Source organism: Pezoporus flaviventris, unplaced genomic scaffold, assembly GCF_033815535.1.
Source record: "Pezoporus flaviventris isolate CSIRO_AGI_PZ_B2104156 unplaced genomic scaffold, CSIRO_AGI_Pfla_v1 ptg000015l, whole genome shotgun sequence".
In the NCBI taxonomy this organism is placed as follows: Eukaryota; Metazoa; Chordata; class Aves; order Psittaciformes; family Psittacidae; genus Pezoporus; species Pezoporus flaviventris.
In genome coordinates this window covers 32250637-32276684 of record NW_026892563.1, presented here as the reverse complement: position 1 = coordinate 32276684, position 26048 = coordinate 32250637, and the positions used below count along the sequence as shown (strand labels likewise).

General features: G+C 37.2%; 1 protein-coding gene across 1 annotated transcript in view; it reads right to left on the bottom strand.

Moving 5' to 3' along the window:
- Window positions 1-26048, bottom strand: part of GBE1 (1,4-alpha-glucan branching enzyme 1) — a 149437-nt gene that overhangs the window by 27721 nt on the left and 95668 nt on the right. The window lies entirely within an intron of this gene.

Sequence of the window (26048 nt, the reverse complement as noted above, 5' to 3'; positions counted from 1 at the left end):
TAAGACAAGGAACAGGTTTATTCAGATTTGGATCACACTCCAGTAAAAACAAGTAGGGAAAAAGATGTAATTTAATCAAGAAAAAGCTTAGTTTCACTTACGGAAGAAAATCTCGGCTGTGAAAGCTGCAGATTCAAAGAACCCCCTCCTTTGGGACTCAGTATTTTAAATTACTTCCATACATCTAAACATGTCTTGTTTTATATACTGCCATTATTACAGTTTGAGACAAATCCAAGCAGGCTTAATGGTTATAACTCGCACTATAACATGCCACTTAACATACTCTCAGTCATTTTGGGCTATTCATTCTACACAGGATTAAAAAGGGTTAAGTACCTTGAAAGTTAAACATTTCAAACCCTGCAATAGTTGATTCATCACAGACATTACATAGAGATTACACAGAACACATATGCATCGTAAAACAGAGACAACAAGCGCTGTACCTGGAAGTATGTAGGGGAGGTAATGTGATAAAATTGAAGAGGGTTTCTAATTTAAAAACAAAATGATTCTGACCATTTCTACATTTCTGACCATTTACTCAATTTTTGTCAATAAACTGGAGTTTGCAGGCAGATGAAGGGACAAGGATGCTGAGAGAAGGCAAGCGTTGTTTCCTGGATGGACACCCTGCATGTGCAGCCACCTCCTGCTGACTTGCTGCCTGAAAAGCCTGGAGGATATGGTCAGCAGCAACAGCTATGAATTTGAAGTGACTTTTGTGTATTTCCATGCTTCACAGGAGCAAAGAAATAAACAGAGAACAAAACAGAAAGGCTGAATATATATTAAGGAGAACCCTTCACAGCAGTGTCCATTTTCAGGAGAATCCTTCACAGCGTATCCGTTTTGTAAACACCCTGACAAGTTGTAAATTAAATTTCCCGTTCAAAAGATGAATCACTAAATTTCATATTCAGCTCAAAAGCAGAAACAAATATAAAAGAATCAGAGTCACAGCAGGACTCTGAAAATGACCTTGGAATAATGCTGGACTTCAGCTCTTAAACTGCGCTAACCATACGGCAGGGAAAATGAGAGAAGATATTGCTACAGACAGACACTGTATCTAACCAATTCAACAGCCTCTTTAAGAGCTGGGAAAAGTATACTTTCTTTTGTGATCTGCACACTATTGAAAAGACAGACTACATGAGATAGTTCAGTTAAACATAGCAAAAAACATCAGAAAGTCAGAGATATGTATCTCAAAAAGACAGCCAAGGAAACTGTACTTATTAGGCAGGAAAAACAGAAAACCAGAGAAAATAAGCAATACAAGATAGTGAATAAATTAGACTAAAATAGCTCATCATTTCAATAGAGTATTTCACTGTTAAACAGGGGAAGTTTAGACTGGGTATAAGGAAGAAGTTCTTTACTGCAAGGGCGGTGAGGCACTGGAATGGATTGCCCAGGGAAGCTGTGAATGCTCCATCCCTGGCAGTGTTCAAGGTCAGGTTGGACAGAGCCTTGGGTGACATGGCTTAGTGTTAGGTGTCCCTGTCCATGGCAGGTGGGGTGGAACTAGATGATCTTAAGGTCCTTTCCAACCCTAACTATTCTATGGTTCTATAATATTTCCTTTGTGTTCATACCCTGTACCAACTCCCCTGTCTCCGCTTGCTTTGCCTGTTTCTGCACCAGTTGTTTGAATGCTGTATTTTGTTGGATGTTTGTCTGTCTCTTCTTTAAGGAAGAACAGAAGTGCAGCAAAACACAGAAGCAATGTAATTTATTGTTCTAGCCATTGCTGCTGTTCATTAAGAAAAAAAAGGAATTCAACATAGTGCAGCAGGTAGATCGAAGACTAAATTATTTGCTGATGTCTAAAAAGCACGTTGACAGTCTAAACACCAACTGCTTGCCTTCAAACAACTTTATACGGGCATCTTCTGCACAACACACTCATGAGCTTTTTGTATATGCTGCTTGATTTTAAAAGGGTCCCTTCATTTCTCTTTCAAAAAAGGAAAAGATGAGTTCATAAATACTGACAGAACAAAGCCAAGGAGGTATCTTTGGTTATGTTTTTAAGATGTGGCAGAGGGAAAAGGAACTAGCACTTAGGATGCAAGCAGGCCTTCTGATAAACTCCAGAGTGTGCTTTGCACACATAAGGCTATGCATCTTTTAACAAAACCACACGTCACTAATTTTTTTTTTCCTTAATTGCTATTGTTTCCTAATCTAACTTCACAACAATTGAGGGGCAGGCCTAGGAAAAGGAAGGTACCAGTAGCTGACCAACACTTATTTCAAAAGATAACTAATGGTACCCATGAAGCATCTGCTGCCTCCTCCCCCATGTTCAACTTCGCACTTCTGACAAGAATCAGCAACATTCGTTTCTTGATAACTGCGAAAGCCTCTAAACATAGTAGTACTATTGGGATTTCTTTTCCTGCAATTAATTTGCTGTTTGATGTAAAGGTCCAAACTACAGATTGACAAGAATCCAGCTGCTACGAATGATGCAAATCAAGACAATGGAACTAATGTGGAGGAGAACAAAGCTGAAATTAACTGAAATTTTGATCAGAGAAACAAAACAAAGACAACTCATGGAAGTGCAATGCATACTAATTTTATCTAGGAATTAACTCGTTTGTTATTTCCTACATATGGCACATATTGGACAACTTCACTTTACTATGTACAAGATTTGAAGATCACAATTCCAACAAATAAATTAACTTCCTACTGCTATAATGAAGATTTACATCACACTTGTTTATTAGGCTAGAAATGCATTTATACTGCAAAGTAGTTATGCTGCTGATGACAGCTTTGAAGCTGCACCCCACAGGTCATGAAAGTTTTCTTGATCTCTCTTCTTTAGACATCTCTACTAGCAATTCTCTCTCAAGAAATTAGGCTAAGCAGAACTGAAATCACATTTAAAAGATGCAGCAGGCAGTGTCAAGAGATGTCTGTTATTTTGTTCTGTTTGCATTTTGAATTAAGTATGACATTAAATACTTTAAAAACAGTTAAAGCAAGTAGTTTATTTTATACATCAAAGGTAAGAAGTTTAATTAGGTGTAAAAGGCTGAACAAGTTTTTAAATGATCTAAAATACTACGAAAAGACCCTGTTTAACACTGATGACTGGGGACTGGACACATTGGGACAACGTTTCAACAGTTCCACCTTAACGTATTTCTATCAAAATAAGTAACATTACACCAATTTACACCAGCCAGATAACCTACTCATCCAGGAGTTGTAACTGATTTGAATTTAACTTCACTACTTTTGAGAGCAATGGTGACAATGCAACAATCATAGAATCACAGAATAGTTAGGGCTGGAAAGCACCTTTAGATCATTCAGTTTCAACCCCCCTGCCATGGGCAGGGACACCTCACACTAAACCATCTCACCCACGGCTTTGTCCAACCTGGTCTTGAACACTGCCAGGGATGGAGCATTCACAACTTCCCTGGGCAACCCATTCCAGTGCCTCACCACCCTAGCAGGACAGAATTTCTTCCTAATATCCAATCTAAACTTGCCCTGTTTAAATTTTAACCCGTTACCCCTTGTCCTGTCACTATAGTCCCTAAAGAAGAGTCTCTCCCAGGCATCCCTATAGGCCCCCTTCAGATCCTGGAAGACTGCTCTGAGGTCTCCACACAGCCTTCTCCAGGCTGAACAGCCCCAACTTTCTCAACCTAAATAATAATATAATCTCTTTATAATCTGCAGATTATAAACAGAATCAATGTTAAGTCAGATCTAGCTAGCATATATTTCTTGTTATTTCAAAAATATGAATATTTCAAAGAATTAATCCTCCTTTACCCTAGTTGCGAAAGTTTTTGGATATTGAGCAATTTTGATACTTTGTATTTACTCATGTTTGTACCAGATATTCTTCTTAACATTCATACTACTAAAAACAAGTAAGAAGCAATACTGCCTTCAAATTACGAGAGGATGATCTTCATTACAAGCATTTATTTAATTTTGTCATCAATACAACAATACGTTTTTCTAATTTCTCTAGCACTGGTATGCAATGATATGTTGGTCCTGAAAAGAAAAAAAAAAAAAAAAAAAAGACAACCCAAAACCAAATTCAGGCAAACAATTCTGCTGTATTTCTTGCAAAAAACACAGGCTAGAGGAAATCTCATGCATGAGGTAATGGTAAAACGAGAGGTCTTGGCAAAGCCAGTTCTGCGACAGAAGTATTTTCTCCCATTATTTTAAAATACTCAATACTGTCTTCTTCCAGTCTATGATAAGACAAAAATCAGAATAAATACCATGTTTGCTTTGAAACTCTGATCTTCCATATCTTCTATTGGAGAAGAGAGGGGATGGTTAACCTTGCCTGTATTAAAGGATCAAAGAATGCCCCTCCTCTGGTGTGATAACAACCATGAAAAACCACAACCACGCCTCTAATCTATCCCAGACATAGGAAAGTACTGAGACCTTAAAATGATCCTAGATCGCACCAGGGATACAGTACTCTATCCACAGCAGCTGACTAGAAGATCCAGGGAAGCTCCAGAACAGAATTTCGACGAATTCCCTGGCATGTCTGACTTGTTGCTCCAAGAAGAAATCTTACAGTTTATCTGGAAATGTAGTTTCTTCCACCAGAATAATATTGATTTAATTTAAATAGCACTAAATAAAGGCTTCTATTATAACAATATTTTCTGCTTTTACAGCCCCTCTTTTCTTTAGTACTTCTCAATCTCAACTTCTCACAGCAAACTGTTTGGAAGTATAGCTTTAACACTACGTAGGTATGATGTTCCAGGCCTGTTTCTTAATATACCAGTAAAACCTGTTGAATCAGAATTTTATGTCTATTCAGTTGCCCTTTTCTAACAGTGGCTAAAAACAAGTGCCTAGAAAAGGACCAAAGAATACAAGAATCATAAACGATGTTTCCTCTTAATATAGTCCACAGGCTCCATTTTTTTTAGGCCATGACAATGCCCACTCCACTTACAGACTATACTCCTAAAGCTAACATGGAAGTCTGTACTGCATTTTCACAGTCAGCCTAGGTAGTTAGCCCTTTCAAATGTCCTACCTATTATCTGAATATCCAAGCTTTTAAACAGCAGATATTCTCCTGCTGAGGCTTTAAGCCTCCCCCTCTGCCTTGAGAAATCCAGAAGAAAATGATGATGGTGGGCCTCCCCAACATCCTAAGGATCAGACTACAATACTATCTCCAATTTCTTCCAAAATCTATGATTAATTGTTGAAGATATGAAGAAATGAAATAAATAGATCACATAAACCCCTCCTTCAAGATAACCAAAAATGAATTTTACACAGTGTTATCTTTAGATTTACGAACCACAGCTTTTTGCCTTTTGATAACTACTGGTAGTTGTGACAGTTTATACATAACCATCTCATAAAATAAGATTAGTGTGTTGGGGAATATCAGCTCTGGCAAAACCTTAACTGGGACAATACACATTCCATCTCTTCTTTTGAGACTTCTATACTAAAAGAAGCCCCAGTACTGGTCACAGAGAAACCGCTTATGGATTCAAAAAGTTTGAGACTTGTTTGTGATGATCCTGGAGATTCTGCAAATGACCCTCCTCCCTTTACTTACATGTCTGTAAGTGTTTCAAATCAAACTCAAAACATTTCAAGAACTCTGAAAATTGGTTTCTATTCTTACTCCCCAAGAAATGACCACGTAGTTTCTCACAGCAGAAAGAATTAAGTACAGCATAAAAAATATTGACAAACCTATGAAAATTGGTGTGCATATAAACACATTATTCATGACACAGCTTTTGGCAATGGAAAGTTGTACAACACTGCTCAGCAGGAAAATGTTGACTTTAGAAGCTGTACTCATCACTAATATTTTATTACTTTTTATACTTTTATAAAAAGTCATTTACTGCTTACTGACCTTTTCTCCTCCAAAATAGGTACCTTTGGAATATACCTCACTTACAATAAATACCTTTTTAAAGCAAACAGATTAGCTTTATTTTTCCTTCAGTCATTAAGGCAAACAGGCACAAGTTAACATGAACAAATAACCCAGGAAAGCAAATATTGGGATAGAGACTTTGTTTAAATTCAAGAGGCTTCACAATTTCTCTTTCTTTATTACAGAAGCCGACAAATGCTTGCTGAGCCTGTGCTTTTGCAAGATACTGTACTAATTTTATATTACTGTTAAAAGGTCCAGTACTCTGATTTTCCTATTTTAATATACCAGCCATTTCAAATCACATCATGCTATTGCTTGGTACACAGGCTGTCAAGCCCAGATAGGGCTAATCTTCACCTGAGAATAAGTGTCATGAAGTTTTTCCTCTCTATCAAAGGATCTCTTTTTTTTTTGTACACATACTGCAACCTGCAATATTTAACTAGCTTTTTCTATAACATATTTAGCTGATCACAGCTCTTCTAAAGTTCAGCGGTATTTCTAAAATACTCTCCTCAAATCATATTTATTGTACTCCATTCCTAACAGATCATATTAAACAAATAAAGGAGGAACAGAAATCCTGTTAAAAGACATTTCTCCCAGTTATGGTACATTCTTCTCTCTCATACATCTTCGTTTTAAACTGGAAAAGTAATTCCTGAAAATTTCAATTGAATTCAAGAGGTAAATACTGCTGCAAAATATAATATAAATGAAAGAAATAAACCCCCACCTCAAACTTTGGTGAAATACATTTTACTTCATCTCTATTAAATTCATAAGCTATTAAAATGATACAGCTGACACCGTAGTTTGCCTTTGCGTAATTCCAAGGGCTGTGTCTGGCTTATCTAGTAGGCTTCTGGGGGAGAATTACTGTAATTTAAAGCAAAGCAGGAGCTGGTTAAGATGTCTGTGCTTGCTCATAGATTCTGAAACCAATACATTCCCTTATAGTTCCATCTTAAACAACATCCCTTAAACAGTTCTTAGCCAGCTGATGCATTCCCATATATCATATCATAAGAGCAGCTAGCTTGGTTACCCCAAAGCTCTTTCTGTCTTATGTTTCAGGTGAAATTTTGTTAACACTTATGCACAGTTGTGCCCTCTCTTCAAAGTATTTGAAATTAAGTATAATTAATACAGGTTGTAGCACACCAGTATCTTGCTTCTTTCTCATTCCCCCTTCCTATCAAAGTTGTCCTGTCTTCACTTATTTCCTACTGATGTTAAAAAGTTGGAGTTATCACACCATACAAAACCTCAACCCAGCCAAGTAACAAGAAAATAAGTGATTCTTCTCAGAAGCACAACCTCTAAACCTGTATTAGGAAAGGCTGCATGGTGGAGGAGCTTACTTACACAGAGGAACAGCCAGACAAACTGGACAAACCGTGGCTCTGCTTACTATGATTTACTTTTCAACAGAAGCAGAGCGCATGATGCTTGTTCCAGCATGTCTATATTTAGTAGAACTGTATTTACACATACAAAACATTTATCTGGAATAAATATTCTCTTCATTTGTTATTTGTAGTGTTCCATCAAAAGAGTATTCAATGAAATACTAGCAATGTCACTGACAACAGTATTCAGTTCCTAGGGGCAGATGAATGTTTTCCCTCTGATGCTTTAGTGAGGAACTTTGAGTTTCTGCAGTTCATACTTACTTAAAGAGTACCATGATCAGTTATCTGGACTAGAAGGGACCCTGAGTGGATGGGTTATTTTACTAACCTACTCTTAGAAACTTTCAGTCCTGAAAGTTTACATTTCAACACTCCTCCCCCAGTGCAGAATAATATATTTCAGATTTAAAATTTACTCCATGCTCTGAGGCAGTCTTTCAAAAAAATGAGTAACAATATGAATTATTTTCATTGCAATAACACTGAAACAATTCCCATTCTGCTGTTTCATATTAGCTGCATCTTGGTAAAAATGAGACTGACGTGGATACTGTGACATTTCTACTATGCTCTATGTGTCCATACACAGAATACATTATTTACTTAACCGCTTCCAAGAGCTCACTAAAATATTTAGGAGCAGAAATATTCCACAGCACATTGAAAAGGTTGAAAAGAAAAATGTCAAAAATATGACACAACTAAAACCAGACCCAGTAAAAACAAGCCTCAGCTAAGGCATACAAAATCTATGACAGGAAACTTTCCTAAATAGAAGATGTCATGAAAGAAGTTGCAGCAAAATCTTTCAGTGTGGGGTACTGACCAGAGACTGGTACCATGACTGACAGGATAATGGGCTTAAAAAGTGAATCAAGGACTGGACTGGAAAAGGATGAGGTCACATGGAGATGGCAAAACTTTTGTCATAATATATTCAATAAACAGCAGTTTTCTTACTGGTGTCAGTGAGTCCAGAATTGCATCCTTTAATTTTGAAACAGTATATAAAGGATTATGTTACTAAAAGAGAAAGAAAATGTAAACTGAAGAGAGAGACCACTAGAATAATGTTTGATACACATAAAAGTTAAAGCTTTTCATATGATATGCATCAAAAATGAAAGTTTAATAATATTCTGTTCTTGCAATAGGAACAAATCTATTTAAAATTAATTATACATTTGTTAACAGCACGAAATAAGAAAATTTGAAATTAAAAGTTTGGCCTATTTAAAAAAGCAGCTCATAAATACAAAAATAATAATAAATAGAAAATTACCAGATCACCTTTGGAGTCTGGGCATTCACCAGAAGCTTATTACACTACAGAGAGGACTACAATAGATGTCAAAGCTGGCAAGGAACAAAGATGCCTGGAAACACAGTTTTGTGCAAGACTATACAGTGTCAGACACTTCTCCAAACTCCTCCATACTAGCTTAATACAAACGGAGCTGTTAAATACCTCATTTATTTGAAACAGAAAACTTCCTAAACAGCCCAAGTGACAGATGTTAGGACTCTTCAATATATATTAATGAAGCCACATTCAAAGATACTAACGGTGAAACCTTCAACTTTTAAAATGCTGTAACACTTCCAAAGAAAATAAAGCCTTATACTTTGATTAACAAATACTAACACAGCACTAAGTCTTCACATAATTCTATACAGTATTTCAAACAAGTAAACAGAAGGGAAAATCACAGAATGACTGGGGTGGAAAGGACGTCTGGAGATCATTCAGTCCAAACCCCCTGTCAAGGCAGGGCCACACAGAGCAGGTCACACAGGAACGCACCCTGGCAGGTTTGGAATATCTCTAGAGAGGGAGACTCCACAACCTCCCTGGGTAGCCTGTTTGAGTTGTCCGACACCTTCAACATAAACAAGTTCTCCCTCATGTTGAGGTGAAACTTCTTGTGTTTTAGTTTATGGCCACTGCTCCTCATCCTACCACTGGGTACCACTGAAAAGAGTCTGGCACCATCCCCCTGGCACCTGCCTTTGAGATATTTGTATGTATTAATGAGATCCCCTTGTCTTGCTTTCTTGAAACAGGTCAATTCTGCCATCAGAGAATTCCTCTGGTTGCAGCTCTGAACCACTTCTTACCTATGTTATCAAGGAAAATGATTCTCAAGATTCCTCCTAAAATGATTTATCGCTACTTTGAGCCTACATTAAATCTTTCTTCTGCCAGCTGTCTCCTGCCCTCTACCTGAGGCTGGTTCAACACTGCTATGCTGACAATGTATTTCTACCCTTCCTATATGCTGGAGGGAAGAAATGCCATCCAGAGGGACCTTGACATGCTTGTGAGGTGGGCTCATGCCAGCCTCATGAAGTTTAACCATGCCAAGTGCAAGGTCCTACACCTGGGTTGGAGCAATCCCAGGCACAGCTACAGGTTGACCAGAGAAGAGATTCAGAGCAGCCCTGCAGAGAAGGACTTGGGGGTGCTGGTTGATGAGAAAATGAACATGATCTGGCTTCAGTGTGCGCTTGAGCCCAGAAAGCCAACCGTATCCTGGGCTGCATCAAAAGGAGTGTGACCAGCAGGTTGAAGGAGGTGATCCAGCCCCTTTACTCTGCTCAAGAGACGTCACTTGGAGTATTGTGTGCAGTTCTGGTGTACTCAGCATAACAAGGTCAAGGTCATGGAACTGCTGGAACAAGTCCAGAGAAGGGCCACGAGGATGATCAGGGGACTGGAGCACCCACCTCCCATATGAAGACAGGCTGAGAAAGTTGGGGCTGTTCAGCCTGGAAAAGACAAGGCTGCTTGGAGACCTCATAGCAGCCTTCCAGTATCTGAAGGGGGGCAATAGGGATGCTGGGGAGGGACTCTTCATTAGGGACTGCAGTGATAAGACAAGGGGTAACAGGTTAAAACATGGGAAGTTCTTTCCTATTAGGGTGGTGAGGCACTAGAATAGGTTGCCCAGGGAAATTGTGAATGCTCCATCCCTGGTAGTGTTCAAGGCCAGGTTGGACGAAGCCTTGGGTGAGATGGTTTAGCGTGAGGTGCCCCTGCCCATGGCAGGGGGGTTGGAACTGGATGATCTTAAGGTCCTTCCTAACCCTAACTATTCTATGACTCTATGAAAATGCGTAGTGCACAGCTCGTAAATCCAAGCCCATTTTCGAGAAGAAAGGCAAATGTTATAACCCAGAATTGCATATTAGCAGTGTTTCAGCATACAGAAAGCCTTCCAAAATGGGAAGAGTTGGAAGCATTTTAAAGCCAGGTTTCTTTTACAGAGCTCTCTCAATATATTTTATTTCAAGAAGTAGACTTGCCTCAGTGAGCTGACAAAAAGCACAGCCCTGGCAAAATCCAGCATTCCTACTGTTCAGCACAATTACTTCAATTCCACTACTTAGCAGGAAGACACTTAAATTGTTATTGTACTTCTACCTTGCAGCAAAAGAACGTAGGAGGGTGATGCTAAATAATCATGCACTGAGGATTTAAGTTTAGATCAGGTTTGTTTGTCATTGGTTGGGGCTTGTTTTGTTTGTGCTGTGTTTTTTTTTTGTGGCTTTGTTTTGTTTTTTTTTTTTAATATAGACACAGCAGATGAAAAGAAATGCCAGCTACTGACACTAAAAAAAGATTGGCCAACGATCCCCTTTGCTTCAGGGCTACTGCTGGGGGATGAATAAAATATTAGCCATCTGTAAAATTCCAACATGCTGGGAAAAATAAAATACATAATCCACATTTTGAGAGTCATATGCTTTACTAACAGTTTAAAACAACCCTGAGATAGAATTTCGCAGTTGCCCAGTCTGCTTTCCTATACAGCTATTAAAGTAGATGGGATACATCAGATAAGAAGATTCATTAAAAGAATTGTATGTGTAGATAAAGGACTCCAAGTGTGTGCAACAAGTGAAACTGAATGCGTCATACTGCCACTTCCAAATACTCATACTAAACCATTTCCAGACAGCAATACACTACATGAGCTATAAAAGACAAAAGGGCCCAAAATATATCCCAAATATGTATGCTTGAGTTTACCAGTGGATAGCTAGGTTGTGTGACTGAATTTATTTAACCCAACAGCAGTGTGCGAAGAATGGAGAGAGTAAAGGCTGAACCAGAGCCAGAAAAAGCTGGGTTATAAAAAAGGCCAAGATGCTGCACCAGGAGTGGTAGAGGCCCCTGCTGAATTTAGGGCTAGCTGAGATTGGACTACCCTGCCGGTCACAGGGATTGAGAGGCAAAAATCCAATTGAAACTCTGAGCCGGCAGTCACTGCCTCCCTACAGCTTTAAGATATTGCTTATCAGCTGCCCCATGCTGCCTTGTAGGGAGATAAGTAACTCTGCATAAGTCCAGCCTAGCCCACTTGGACTGCCTGCAGCAATCAGCAGAAACTGCTGCGAGGCCTCCAAGCACAGCTGTTGACCCACAAAATTGCAACATGTCACTGGGAAAAGAGTGACATTGCTCTTATTTGTCCCCCACAGTCACACTTCAAGCACCGAACAGAACAACTCTACACAAGATATTGTCTTGGAAAAGAACAGTAAGATCTGTGTCTAGTTGCTAACACAAACATTGGTTCAACGCTAGCTCTATTTTAAGACGAAGCAAAACTGCCAAATCCAAATCACAACACATCAGAGATTTAGGCATTATCTTACAGCATTTCCTCTCACACCAGCAGTGTTTCAATACGATTTTCTGGTGTCTTAGAAGGAATTTTTATCTAATAACTCGAGTTAAAGCATGTTGCTGTTTGAAAAAAAAAAACCCTATCTAACACTAGTTCAGATAGGGATTCTCATTAATCAGACAACAGATTTAAGTGGTTAAAGAATGACACTAACAGAAGTCAAACCTGGCAATGTAAACTAGAAAAATAAAAACCTGCCAAAATTTCCTTGTGGGAGTGTATTCTGAGCAACCTGAGAAGGAAAGAGGTTCAAATTTGCATTTGCACTATGCCAAATTAAATAGTACATTTACATTCTGATTCATTTTCCTTCTGCTTACTAGTAAATAAAGCGATTAAAACATCACTATAAACAGTTTAAATTCTATCAAATGGAAATAATTCTTTTCTTTTTCACCTCACAGGAATTTGATGTTTCATCTTAATTTGGAAAGCTGTGAAATATACTGGTATTTCAAGGAATGAACCTCTGCTTTGCATAGTATGTTTCAAAAGTAGCAACCTCAGTGGTAACTATTTATTTTGGTCTAAACATAATTAAACTAGGTATCAGAAGGACATCCCCCATCTATTTATCTACTTTGTGTATTCATTGATTGAGTCTTTTTCTCCCTTTCAAGTTATCCATTGTTATCTTTAAGGGGGTTTTGTTTTGTGGGGGATATTTATTGTGTTGGGTTTTTTCGTTGTTCTGTGTTTTTTGTTGGTTTAAGATAGTTATATATGAAATGAAAGAAGGTGACTGGTTCATTTAAGACTCTTAACAAGACACTTGAAAGCCATTTTTCTAAGTGAAGTTTATTAGTTTTAGCATATTTCAAAGTGTTGGCACAACAACTGTATGGTGACAGCATAATCTGTTGCAAGATCTTCGCTCATTGCAGTCAGTCATAGCCAGGATGCCTAAAGACAAGGTTATTTGTATTGGGGTTTCATTTGTTTTTTGGGCTTGGGGTGTTTTTTGCTCTGTGGAAATGGATATTGACACTTGCAAGTTTTGTTCAGAAAGAACAGTCAGAAATCAGTACTCAGGTGATCAGCCTCTGCTACTTTGCCCTGCTACAAAAGGGCAGGTTTTAAGAAGAGTCACATCTGCCTCATCATCAACTGAACTACTTATGACTATCAATCAGTATATTAACTTTCCAGTTGTGGAACAGAAAAGGTATGGTGCAGATTGAAATGCCTTGCCTGTTTGTAAATGAGTTCTACTAATGAAGGTGCACAAAAGATATGTACTAATGAGCAAAGCCCTCCAATGCTGTAATTCTGACTGATTCAAGGCAGTAACTACCCTGATGTTTTCTCTCCCTCTCACTGAAATAGGGACCAAGTCTCACTCTCAGAAAGTCTTCTGAACTTTCTGCAGGACATAATGAGCCTGTCAGATGGGTCACTGCAACTGCATGATGTTAAACATCAGCATTAATTTAAAATCATTGATATATGCTGCTTCCACAAAAGTATCAAGTCTTGGAACACTCACGACATCAGCTCTCAAAATTTAGCATAGATTTGCAATTGCTTCACAAGGACATTATGCATCTACGTTTTATATGGATGGAAATGTTACAAAATTTGATTTTAAAGTATCTTAAACTTGATCCTTGAACCATCTTTTTACACTGTAATGTGAATAAAGGAAGTTATAAAGCAACATAATGCTTACATATTATTAAAATATTTAATGACTGTTTACAACACCAGAATAGCATAAAGATAGGCTGTCATTAAGAACAAGTCACTGAAAAGCATTACCTCTATACTCTACACAATTAATTACATCAGACACTGAGTACTTCTGATGCCATGCATTCAGACTATGACATAAAAACTCCAAATCAAATCATTTTGTACAGCACAGACATAGCAACTTCATGAAGCTGGTGCCTGTGTGAGTAACTGAGGACTGTGCTGCCAGCATGGGCCTGCACGTGGAGACTGCAACTACTGCAAAGGCTAGGGCAGCCTGTTAGAAGTATCCTTATGAATTGATGGATTAGATTTACAAGGGTCATTAAAGATAGTCTTGACTCGCCTGTAAGTCAAACCAGTGTCAACACAACTGGGAAATGGGTAAAAGGAAAAAAATACAGGAAAAGAGAAAATATAGGAAAAAATTAAAACCAGTTAGCAGGTTTAAATAAAGCTGGTAGGCAATTGCCCAGCAGGCAATAGCTTTGGAAGCTGAAGCAAAACTTTGCCCCTCAGATAGAAGGAGAACTTAAGAGAATGGGTACTGGTGACAGCTTTGCTACAAGTAGGAAGTAATTTGTAATACAGCCTCCAAAATCTGTCAGATTAGAGAATAACTGCCTAGTGAAGACTTCATCCTATTTTTTCTTTGCATGTGGGGACACAAGAGAAAAAAAAAAAAAAACAATCCGAACCTTGTGATACTGAAAGAAAAGGCTTAAAACAAGGTATGTGTTGAAATTTAAAACAAAATAGGGAAGCAAACCAGACTGAACCTGAAAGTTGAATTTCTTTGAAAAATCAGTTGTAGCAGAAAATGCCCTTTCTGCATGTTTAGTTAATCTTCCACATTCTCCTCCTCTTGTACTTCTCAATGAGGAATGTCTTAAAGGAACAGTTTTAAGACATCAGAAGATTCACAAGATGCAGTGGCGTAAGTGGCATTGTTCTATTCCCCTTCTTACAGGTAATCATTCTCACTACAGGCAGAAAGACTAGAGAGATTTTTGGCCATTTTTGGCCTAGTAATGTGTCTTTTGATAAAGAGCTTTTAAGAGGTACTCAAGAGTGTCATCAGGCATAGCTTCTGCCAATTTCATATTTCATCTACCAATTTTCAGATTTTAGTATAGAAAATTGCTCAAATAAGTAGGACGTCCAAGACCCACTAATGTACTCCAGCATTTCCTGATGATGGGCATAATACACATGCCAATCTAGATACCTGCTAGACTTCAGTCTACTGGTGATGGCTCTTGTTTTGTTTCTTGTTGTTTATTATTTAAAAAAGCCTCAGAAGAGCTTCATGGCACCAACTTTTATGAAGGCAGACACTGTTCGGTCTATGTTATTCTTCACCCAAAGCCAACAGGATAGCCAAAGCTATGCATTTTGGTATCTTTAGCTGCATTTATATTGACAAGAAGATGATCTCTGAGTATATAGTTAGGTTAGAAACTGAGATATTAAGAGTGAGCAAAGTGACCTGCCTGAAGTGACTGGCATATACACGATGGAATGGAAAAGTACGGTTTTTACAACTCTAGATACTTCCTGAATGTGAGAAAAGATGAAATTGGAATACTAAAAAGAAATCTATCCAACTCCATCTGGTAGCATTCACTGGCAATCGATCCAGTGCTCATTTTCTTGGCTTGGTGATACAGGTGGGAGAAGAGTTGTATTTTGGATGGTGCATCCATGCGGCAACTGGGAATGTTACATGGACTCCAAACAAGTGTCTTCATAGATCAGAATGCTAACTTTTGTCTAGAGTTGTTTCTTGAAGAAAGGAAGCTATCATGAAGCAAGACTAGTTGTCTAACTTAACGCACATTTTCCTCAATCAGCTCCGTCCAAAGGAAGTTAGGAAACAAGTAAATAGCTGTAAATGAATGGTCTAGCACTGCCAAACTATGAGATTCAGTTTCCAAGACACAGATTTGCTGCAAGCTATCCCCTCTCTTCACTCCATTATATTGTGCCTCTTCATTTGCAGATTACAGCTATCCCTTCGGAGTTTGAACTTCAACAATTTGCTATCTATGCAGATGCAAACATGACAGTATTCATCTTATGCTTGAAACACATTTAAATTAGCCCTAAGACCTGAATCAGCTGAAAGCAGAACAAATCTGTAAGCCTTTCAAGACATAACTAATCATTTTAGGTTTTCCTTGCGACAACAAGTTAATAGACACAAAATAAATTTACACTGATAAATGAGAATCAGAGCCGAAGTTACTTCTAGATTACATTACAGCTGCTTAAAACATCATAAAATTTTAATTTTTTTTCAAGTTTTGAAACAAATCCTTCCAAACTGGCTGTATCAAATATTATAAGCAATCTCATTTAAGTAGCCACCTCCAACTTCTTTTCCTTGAGGATTCTTTTACTAAAAGAACACCTTAACATTTACTGCTCCTCTCTCTAACACATTAGTTGCTAGAATTTATTTCGTATGCAAGTATTCATTAATTATTCTAAAACATTATTTCCAAAAATAGCATTCTATTTCACTGAAATATGTATGTATTCAGAGCACTATGTTTCATGCTGTCACTGCACTGGATACAAAAGAGTTATACAGCTTTCTTAGGTTCCAAGCTGAAAATGTATGGCAACCATATTAGGAAGCACATAATGCTTTTTATGCCTTTAAGACAAAAATGCTTTATCGAAGGAAAAAGTAAACTTTGACGTCAGAAAAGTATGTTCCAACTATTTGAGTAAAGCCAAATATGTACAAACGCTGAGATGATTTCTCTTCTCCCCCTCTGGCAATGCTGTATGGAAATGCAAAGTGATAAATGCAAAACACAAAACAGAGACAAGAAACCATTAGAGATTACTTGCACAAAGACATTTTGAATTGGACATATGAAATATTACTCAGTAATGATTTTTCGTTCCTTTGACCTTTTTATTAACAAAAAATAAATTTGCTGAAGTGATAAATGCTTTGCATGGATCTTCTTTAACAAAGAAAAGGGAAAACAACCTTCTGAAGCAAAGGGAAATACACTCTTTTCTGAAAAAAAAAAAATTCCAGTATTATAATTCATTCTCTTCTGTTTCGTTCCATTCTTTCACACAGCCATGCTATGATGGTAGCTTATTTCATTATTTGTTTTCTTTTTTAAATCATAATGGATGTGTTTTCTGACAAAATAATGTTCCCATTGAAAACCTGATAGTGCATTGCAATAGTGGGAGGGCCCAACAGAGAGACAGGGCTGTACCACAAGACTAGTAAAAACTCATGTTGCTAAGCCTAGCCTCTTGGTATCTTGGACACAGCTCACATCATCCCCTTATAAACCGGGAGATGAAAATAAAATCTTCTTTCCCAAAGAAACATGCAACTTCTAAACCCAATATACTCACGACTGCTTTCTACACGCTTTTTCAATATATATTCCTTGCAGAAGTACTTCTAGCACAAGCATTTCCACATTTACAGTTAGGCACTGAGGACAAGTGGAACATAAGCTTTCAGTCACAGATCATGCTTTTTCTCTGCCTTGTTCTAAAATGCCTAGTCTCTCAGTATTTTCAACAGTCATACAACAGAAGACACTGCAAATCAAAACCTTACCAAGAGTATATAACATGTAGGCAGCTCCTTTACTAAGATAAATTTTATTTATTTCTACAGGCCTCTTCCTGCATTTAAGTTTTCAGAGATAAGCAATAGATTCATTCCTGTGTTCTTATTCAAACCAAGCAATAGCCTTCATAGGAAATGAAAAATTAAAAGTACAGTACTTTTGGCCTATAAACAGAAATGCAACTAGTAAATATAAAAAGGGACTTTCACGATTTTCCTGAAAACTTCAACTATGTCTACGTTAAACTCTGGGAAATTAAGACTATTTTAAACTAAGAGACTCCCTGCTTGCCCATTTTTAATCAAGACACACACCCCCCCCCTCCTTCCCACAATTAGGAAGGCAGGATATCAATAAATAGCTTCCTATATTATTAAGTCTAGTTGCAGCCAGCACTGGGACCAGAGTATAGCATTACTGATTTTGCTTTTTTTTTTTCCCCTCTCCAAACAAAACAACAAATTACCAGAGAATTCTGCACAAATAAGGTAAGTTTTCTCTACATCTACTGAAATTAACACATCAGTATTTTGGCATACTTATCAACTTATGGCCTTTGAACAGTTGTTATTAAGTTTGACATAAAAAGGCATAGCAGTTTATAGCAAACCTTCCAAAACTCAGGACTAAACTGGGGGAGGGAAGAAGGTAGCAACCCTCATGACAAAGCCAGAAATAAAATGGAACTTAAAAACAGAGATTGATGTGGCTAAACTTCCAATTTCTCTTTTGCAAAGCACCTGCAGGCAGGAACAAGAACTACCCCAAATAGCACCTCCAATTACTTTGTTCTAGATCATGTTTTATTTCTCTGATCTGTGTAAATCAATGCTTTAGCACCAAGTATGACATGCATTAAAGCAAGAAAGTGCATGTAAGGCCCACACAGAGATAAAATTTAAGAAAAGGTAACCTGTTATTTCAAACATAATATTGCCACATAGCATAGTTTCAGAAGTGCTTACTAGGTTACAGTAACTGAAACAGGGGAAGTTCAGGTTAGATATAAGGAAGAAGTTCTTTACTGTAAGGATGGTGAGGCACTGGAACAGGTTGCCCAAAGAAATGGTAAATGCTCCATCCCTGGCAGGGTTCAAAGACAGACTGGTCAGGGTGAGGTGTCCCTGCCCATGGCAGGGGGGTTTGAACTAGATCATCTTAAGGTCATTTCTAACCCAAACCATTCTATGATTCTATGATAAACAGAACACAAGGAGGGAAAAAGCACAATAAGACAAGTGAAGAAGTCTTGAAAATAAAATATATATTTACACAGTATTTTGGTATCTATAGATACTAGCACTCCCACTACGCTTGCTTAAACTACAGAAAACATTTGAGTTACAGAAGTCCATCCATGTTCAGCCTCCTGCACTTTTCCCTTCAAGTAATATTATGTAGAATTCCTCACTTTCTAAGATGGTGGAAGCCATTGTGAACTAAAAACCAATCACAAAAAAAAATATCAAAGAAAAGCTCATCCTGGGCTAAGGTTCATTTGTTTTTAAAAAGTCATAGACATGTATTCCCCCATTCCTAGGGAGAACACATGCACAAAAGACACCTATACAGAAATCTATAGTAAGAGAAAAATAAAACGGTGGTCTTACTTCAGGATATCAATTAGTAAAAAGTATGGGTCACAACAGCCCCAAAGTTTGTACTTTTCACCAATGTAAGGAGTACAAGAAAAATGGTGGCAATCATGGTGCCCATCCAACACTGTACATTAAAACAGAGTAATGTTCTCTTTCAGATCTCTTTCTTAGCATTAATATTCTGAAATAAGAACATATATTTTTTCATTATGAAGATAAAGATTGTGAAATTAGGCTGCAAAAGGAGCTGACCTACAATATAACCATCCAGATGACCCAGGGTTTCCTGAAGCATTTTGTATTAATAGCCTGAAAAGAAATAATAATGAGTTTAAGGGAGATGTTTCATACTCTACAGACTGACTCTTACATCAGGAGTGGATTACTGAAGTGTTTTTAAATATCCTTCCTAAAAAATGCTACTTAAGAAGCTATTCATTGCAGATACTTTGCTTGCCAGATCTGCTCTGAATTCCAAAGAGATCAAAATAACTATTCTGATTGAGCAAAAGTCCTAGGCTTCTGGCCATACAAAGGCTGCACTAGTACTTTTGGCTGTGTGAATAATCCTTTGTTCTCCTTGAGCTGTTAGTCACTTGTGCTGTTATTCTTCCCGGCTTGCAACTTTACAAAATACATTAAGAAAGAAGCAGTATTTTATAGTCAACATTCCCACTCAAAAGGTATGAGTACTATTAACAAAATATAAAAGAATAGAAAAATTAAGTCTAACAGTATTACTTTTCTTTTCAGCCAAAACTAATTTCATCTTCTTCCTAAACTCCCTTTCTAATTTACTCCACTGTAAATTCCTCCTCTCCCTTCTTGGGAGCTTACTAAAATCAGCTCCAGATTCATACACAAGATTAACCTCATAATACTTAACTCTGAAGTAAAACTTCATAAAATACCTCATTTTCACTGTGGTTTTATCGATTTCCATGAGCTTACAGAAATAATTTACCCTGAATTATGTACAGGAATGCATCTTTTTAGCGGGAATGATAAACTGACTGTTGTGGGTTAATGGAGCCTGCAGCTCCACTCCAGTACCAACCTGATTTCCTGCCTTTCTCACCCTTGTACTCTTCTGGTCTGCCTTCTACCTCGCACAGGTTTCTTCCCTCCAACACCAATACATAGCTGCCTCTCAATGACTGCTACTATATAAATGCCTTTTATCCATTAAATCTCTTGACATGGATTAAGAGAGCTCTCAGATTTTCTTTTTGTAGACCTCAACAAGGTTATAACAAATTGCAATAGAAATGTACTCCAAATTAAATCATGTAGCCTATCACTTGCAGTGATAAATTCCAATGACATTTGAAGCCTGCATAGTTTTAAATTTCAAACTGAAGACCTCAGAAGACTTCTAAGAAGGGAGATCACCATTTATAAATGATGCTTTAATAGGCTTTACTCCACAGACTTTACCACTTCTTTTGAAAACTTGAATAGAAAATATCTTGCCTCTGTACTTGAATTTGCATTGGTCTTTAAGTGTTGTTTTCTGAGCGAGCATTGGATTGATGGCCTCAGAAAATTAAGACATTGAGCAGATTTTAAGCTACCAAACAGTGCTTGTGAAAATAATAAGTTCTTGATCTCATAAAGAAATCTTTTTATTCCAATGTCATCATAAAGTGTTATCTCAGTTTAAACTAAATTGATTTGGGGAATTAATGACACTACTGAGATGAACTCATTTCAAATTACCACAACTGCACACATTAAAATCCAAATTGGAATGTATGCCTAAGGATCTATTATTCAGACTTTACTAATACAAAATGTCACCTACTCAGCCATGTCTCAAAACAACCTTACTGAGTAGCATGTGGGGTTTAATTCTATTTTGTTCTGCATTGCCAGAAAGCAGTCTCAGAAAGAACAATACACTGCCAAAGGCAGGGTTGCTGATTAACAGATTCTTATGCATGCTCTTACACCAGCTCACTACAGCTTTGTGTTGCTTAATTACTTGACTGTGATGTAAATGAAAACACAGTTCATTTCACCCCTCTCTCTCACTTTAGAAGCCAGCCTACAAAGTATAATCTGGAAGAAATATTTTTGCTTTCAGGTAGACTGTTTGGGACAAAATAGATAACATTTTTCTTTCAGCCAGGTACAGACAGACTGCAAAGAGCAAAAGTAAAAAGCAAGCTGGGTGTAGTAAGAGGCTACTAAAGCTTTTTTTCCAACATTGGGGGTTTTCAGAAATAAGTAACAAAACAAATGTTTATAATTTATCAGCATCAAAAGTGTATGAACTACACTCAGCAGAACAGTACAGGAGAAAGAAGACAAAAGCTTTAACATAAACAACATTAACCACAGTGTCTGAATGGGGCATTCTTACCCTTTTTCCCTGCTCTTACATACTAAGTTCTTGCACAGATTTAGATTTTATCAGGTAGAGCATTTCTGCAGACATCTGGCATTCAGAAAACTACTAACATGCCATTAGCAATGTTGCTTAACTAGAAAATAGACATTATTACTCTGCTTTGTGACAAGGCAGAAGCTAAATTCTACATGAAAACTACATTGTTATTACATGAATTTATTGAAGAAGGTACAAAAAGGGGAAAACAAAACAAGCCTACTCTGAAAAAGACAAATGATTACTATTTTTTGGTTATCCAAATGCAGACCTGATAGCATGCAGACCTAAGACTTAGGAATAAACTAAGGAAACATCAACATTACTCCAAAAGAAAAAATAACAGCTACCCCAATTCAGACTACTCTCTCTCCTACCCTGTAAAATCCTACTTGGATTTACCATGAACAGAGAGCAACCATTGATTCCTGAGCAGTTCTGAGGATGCTGTTGACTACCAAGAGTTCCATTTCCAGGTTCCCGACTTGAGAACACATAATGTGAACATCAACTCACTATCACATACATAGACTGCTGCTAGCAGCTATTTTCTTTATGTATGCAAATGACATATACAGATGTATGGAGCTTTCTTCCCTACCCTATGACAGAGGAATTACAATCAACTCTCACGTGAGATTTGTAGTATTTGGATGTACTTAATTTGTGAAGAGAAGGTGGGATTAGACAGGTTCATGTGTCTTGTTTAGTTTTAAATTATAAGACGGTCTTTCCCTTTAACTGCTTTTCTCCCAGTCCCCCTATGTTTTTAAGTAGGGTAGAAATGAAGATTGTTTTGATCAGCCCTAAAATGAAGATTGTTTTGATCAGCCCTAAATGAACAACAAATATTAAGAATTTGCACCTCTAGACCTTCCGGAAGAGACTCTTGAAGCAACTAATGGAGCCTAATCTATATATTTTGATTATCTTCATCCTGCAATAGCCTCCCCCAAGTTGTGATTGGGGGCATACAACAGAGTTGTAGGCGTTCTATTACTAGAGAACAAAAAGGCTTAACAAACTGCACGTATGATTTCAGATTATACACTTCTTGTTTTCTACCTTAAAATGAAGGTAATTTTTACTGTCAGACTGCCATGAAATTAAACTACCTGGCAGAACTGGCAGCACAGAAAGCACATGGGACAGGTATACTAGGTAAGCATATTATACAATGACTTCAAACTACCTATTCTATTCCAGTCTTTACCAACTGAGCACTTCAAGGTTGTTTATCAAAAGGAGTTGGCTCAAGGGAACTACTTTAAAGAGCATTTACTTCTTCAAGGCCATTTTTTAGGTTATTGTCTAAAAAGCCACACTGTAACCAGTGCAAACAAGTAATAAGCATGAGAAAGTTTAAAAATTCAGAGTGATCCATTTCCTACATGTCCAAGAAAACAAAACCCCTTTAGGTTTAAGCTAAATATCCTTGGTTTAATAACATTTCTTTTTTATCAAGAATAGGTATCAATAAAAGTAATATTTCAGATTCTAAGTAACATTACCAGTTAGATTGTAAGTTATGTTGTATCATTTTTATTTCAAATGTTTTTAAATTCTATGCGTATTTCCCACCCTGATATTGGTGCTACTGATAGTTTTTCACCATTCCTTTCCTTGTTTGTCAAGATATTATCAAAAGCCTTACGTTACAAAATCTTAGTTTAAAAGTAAGTAAATAAATGAAAAATACCTACATTTCTCTCTCCGAAATGCTCAAAGTGATAGATGATATAGAGCATTTTTATTTTACGTCATTATTAAGGCCAAAGACAGAACAAGGTCTCATCCTACCAAACCATTAGAGAAATAAACTGTTTCAATGCATCCAAAAAACCCCTAAGCATAGAGAAATTAAAGTACTGTGTAAATGAACTAACAAGTAGGAAAATAAAGTCTTAGAGATAAATTCGATATTAGTGAAACAGACGTAAATGTCAACCCACATGGTAACACCATCAGTCAATGGTCATGATTGCAAAAAATGTTCCAGTGCAAATCACTTTCTACCTTCTACATATATAAAAAAAGTTGTTTTGCAGGGAGAGAGACTTGGTCTCCGGAGGCCTAATTAAGAGTTGTTTTGCTGTTGAAAAGTCATGAAAAATAGTGCTAGAGGTTCATGTAGGAACTAATCTCCATTTAAATCAATAGATTTGAGTTTAAGCCAATTTCAATTGAAGAAGAAAGCAAGAAAATGTTAGTTAGCAAGTTGAAAAGCAATATACTACAGTGGCATAAACGAGTAAATGTGCCATGAAGGATGCCAAGGACCAAAAATGCTATTTAAGGCCCCCCAAACTGGATATTATATCTATTCTAGGCAAGAAAGCAGCTGCCATTGCTTGTCTAAATCTAGACAAACACATGTATCTTCCAAACTACGCAGAGAACATGGAAATAAGTTCACTGAAGAACTGGCACAGCTCTTGCATTCTGCAGGTTTTCCCTAAAGTACAGGGAAAACAGGGCAAGGAGCAAGAGAATAGAAAAATAACATTTAAAGGAAAGTAACAATTACAGTTTTCTACAGGGACAGGATGAAAAATGAAGCCAAAGGAAAATGAAGGGATGTACAGTATGAGTAGTTTTATAGTGGTAAGTTCAACTATTGTTTTCAGGAAATATGTGACAGTCTTTATACTGAAGTTAACTATCATCCAGTGGGTAACAACAGTGACTGCTTCATTCTCAAGGTGAGATGGGAAGATTCTTGTAGTATTCTAGATACCTTATAACAACTTCTATTAGCCTTGTTTAGCAATAGAGGAAGTAAACTCAAAATCGTAAGCCTTTTTGTTATTTTGTAGGGGGTTAGATCTACCTTAAAGAATTTTAGTCAAATACAGAGGTTTATTTTGGATTTGGTTTCAAATCCTCATATTAGAGAGGGTAAGATCAAAGTCTCCAAATATTTTTCCATATACATTTCTGGTTTTAGAATATATATATAATATATAATATATAAAATAACAGATATGTATTATTACCATCACTGCAAACAAAAATACTTGAGGTTCTTTTCCATACTATTTCCAATGTAAACCAAAAATTAAATTATTTCCACTATTTAACACAGGCACACACTATGAATGTTTGGGGCTTTAAGTGCCATTTATGTTCAGACAATAGTGTACTACTTGGGGCAGAATCTTAGAGAAGCACTAGCTGTGTCCCTACTAAAGCTTCTGCTTCTGTGTAGAAAAACCTGTAATCTTTGCGATTTCCTGAAGCCCTGCGACATCTTCTAACCCGTAACAGCCAGTCACAGTATTAAAATCTCTGTCTAAAACAGCAGTTGGGTTAAATAAACTACAGCTACATTAGGACTGTTGCTCCCTACCTACTTTGAAAGCAGAGGCTTCAAACATAGAACAAGTTTCAAAACAACTGGTATTTTTTTACTATTGCTATTAAACAAACTATCCTTCCAGAGTGTTCATTCACTACAGCATGATGTTTATCATTTTCATTTTCAACCAAGCACATGGAGTTTTCCCCTTTCTAGGTTAAGTCTTCCACGCTAGATGGGCACATGAAGCCCCAGAGATTAGCTGCAAAGCCGCATGGAAAACTGAAACACAGACCAGAGGAAAGAGTGTTCTTAATGGTTTGTGTTACAAGGAAATCAATTAACTGAAATGACAAAACTTTCCTATCCACACCTAAATTTGAATACATCGATTGCCTACAGTGGAATATAAGCAATTGGGAAGGAAAATAAAAGTCTTCAGTGAAAATTAAACATACAGAAACATGAAAAATAAGAACATTTGCTGGATTTTTGCAGTGGTTTCTTACAGATAACTGTAAGAAAGAGAAAGAACCATCCAGTGTGAAAAGCGAGAAAGATGAGAGGAAGGCAGCATCAGTGTTTGGTGTTCAATGTGTCACAACTTCTCTCGAGAGAAATCTGCTTGCATGTATTGAGGACAAAATGATACTATGACACAGGTATATTTAAATATTATTCCAGATCTTCAAAGAGAAAAATCTAAGTTACATTTGAGAACACAGATTTGCACTCCTCGTATCTTCCTTATCAGAAGAGTGATTTGTTTTCCTTCAAGGTGAGCAAAGCACTGAGAAAGCAGCATGTTGCTTTGGTGTCTTTTTCCCTCCACCCTCCAGAAAAATAAAGAACAAGATATTTATAGAAGAGCATAGGGAAGCACAGAAGCACCTGGAGTGCCTTCTCTAGGTACTGTGAAAGAAGATTTCCACTCCTCCCTCAACCCACACGCTTCTCTTCCTCATCTTCAGCATTCACTCAAAGCTGAAAGTTGAAGAACTACTTTATTACTTTATTTGCTTAACTAGATAGCATGCTGTAACATGCATTTTAATTACACCAGACTGCAAGCATTCTGAATTCCTACATTTTCTCCTCCATCATTTTTACAAGCTTTCAATCTTTTACATATAGCAAACTATAACGTAGTTACAGAAACATTTGCAGTACTCAAGGATGCATAATACGAATTAACCAACCAACCTGCATTGACACATTGGATTTAACATGCCACACTGAATTACTGATAACTTTTCTAACCTTAACAAGTCAATTTGGGGCAGAAACATCTGCAGTTCAGCTGGCGTATTCTTTAAACACCAGCTTCTTATTGTAGCATCACTAGTTTGAATGGAACCACATACATCAGACCTTGCACATTTTAGTGCCCAGCTACATACTTCA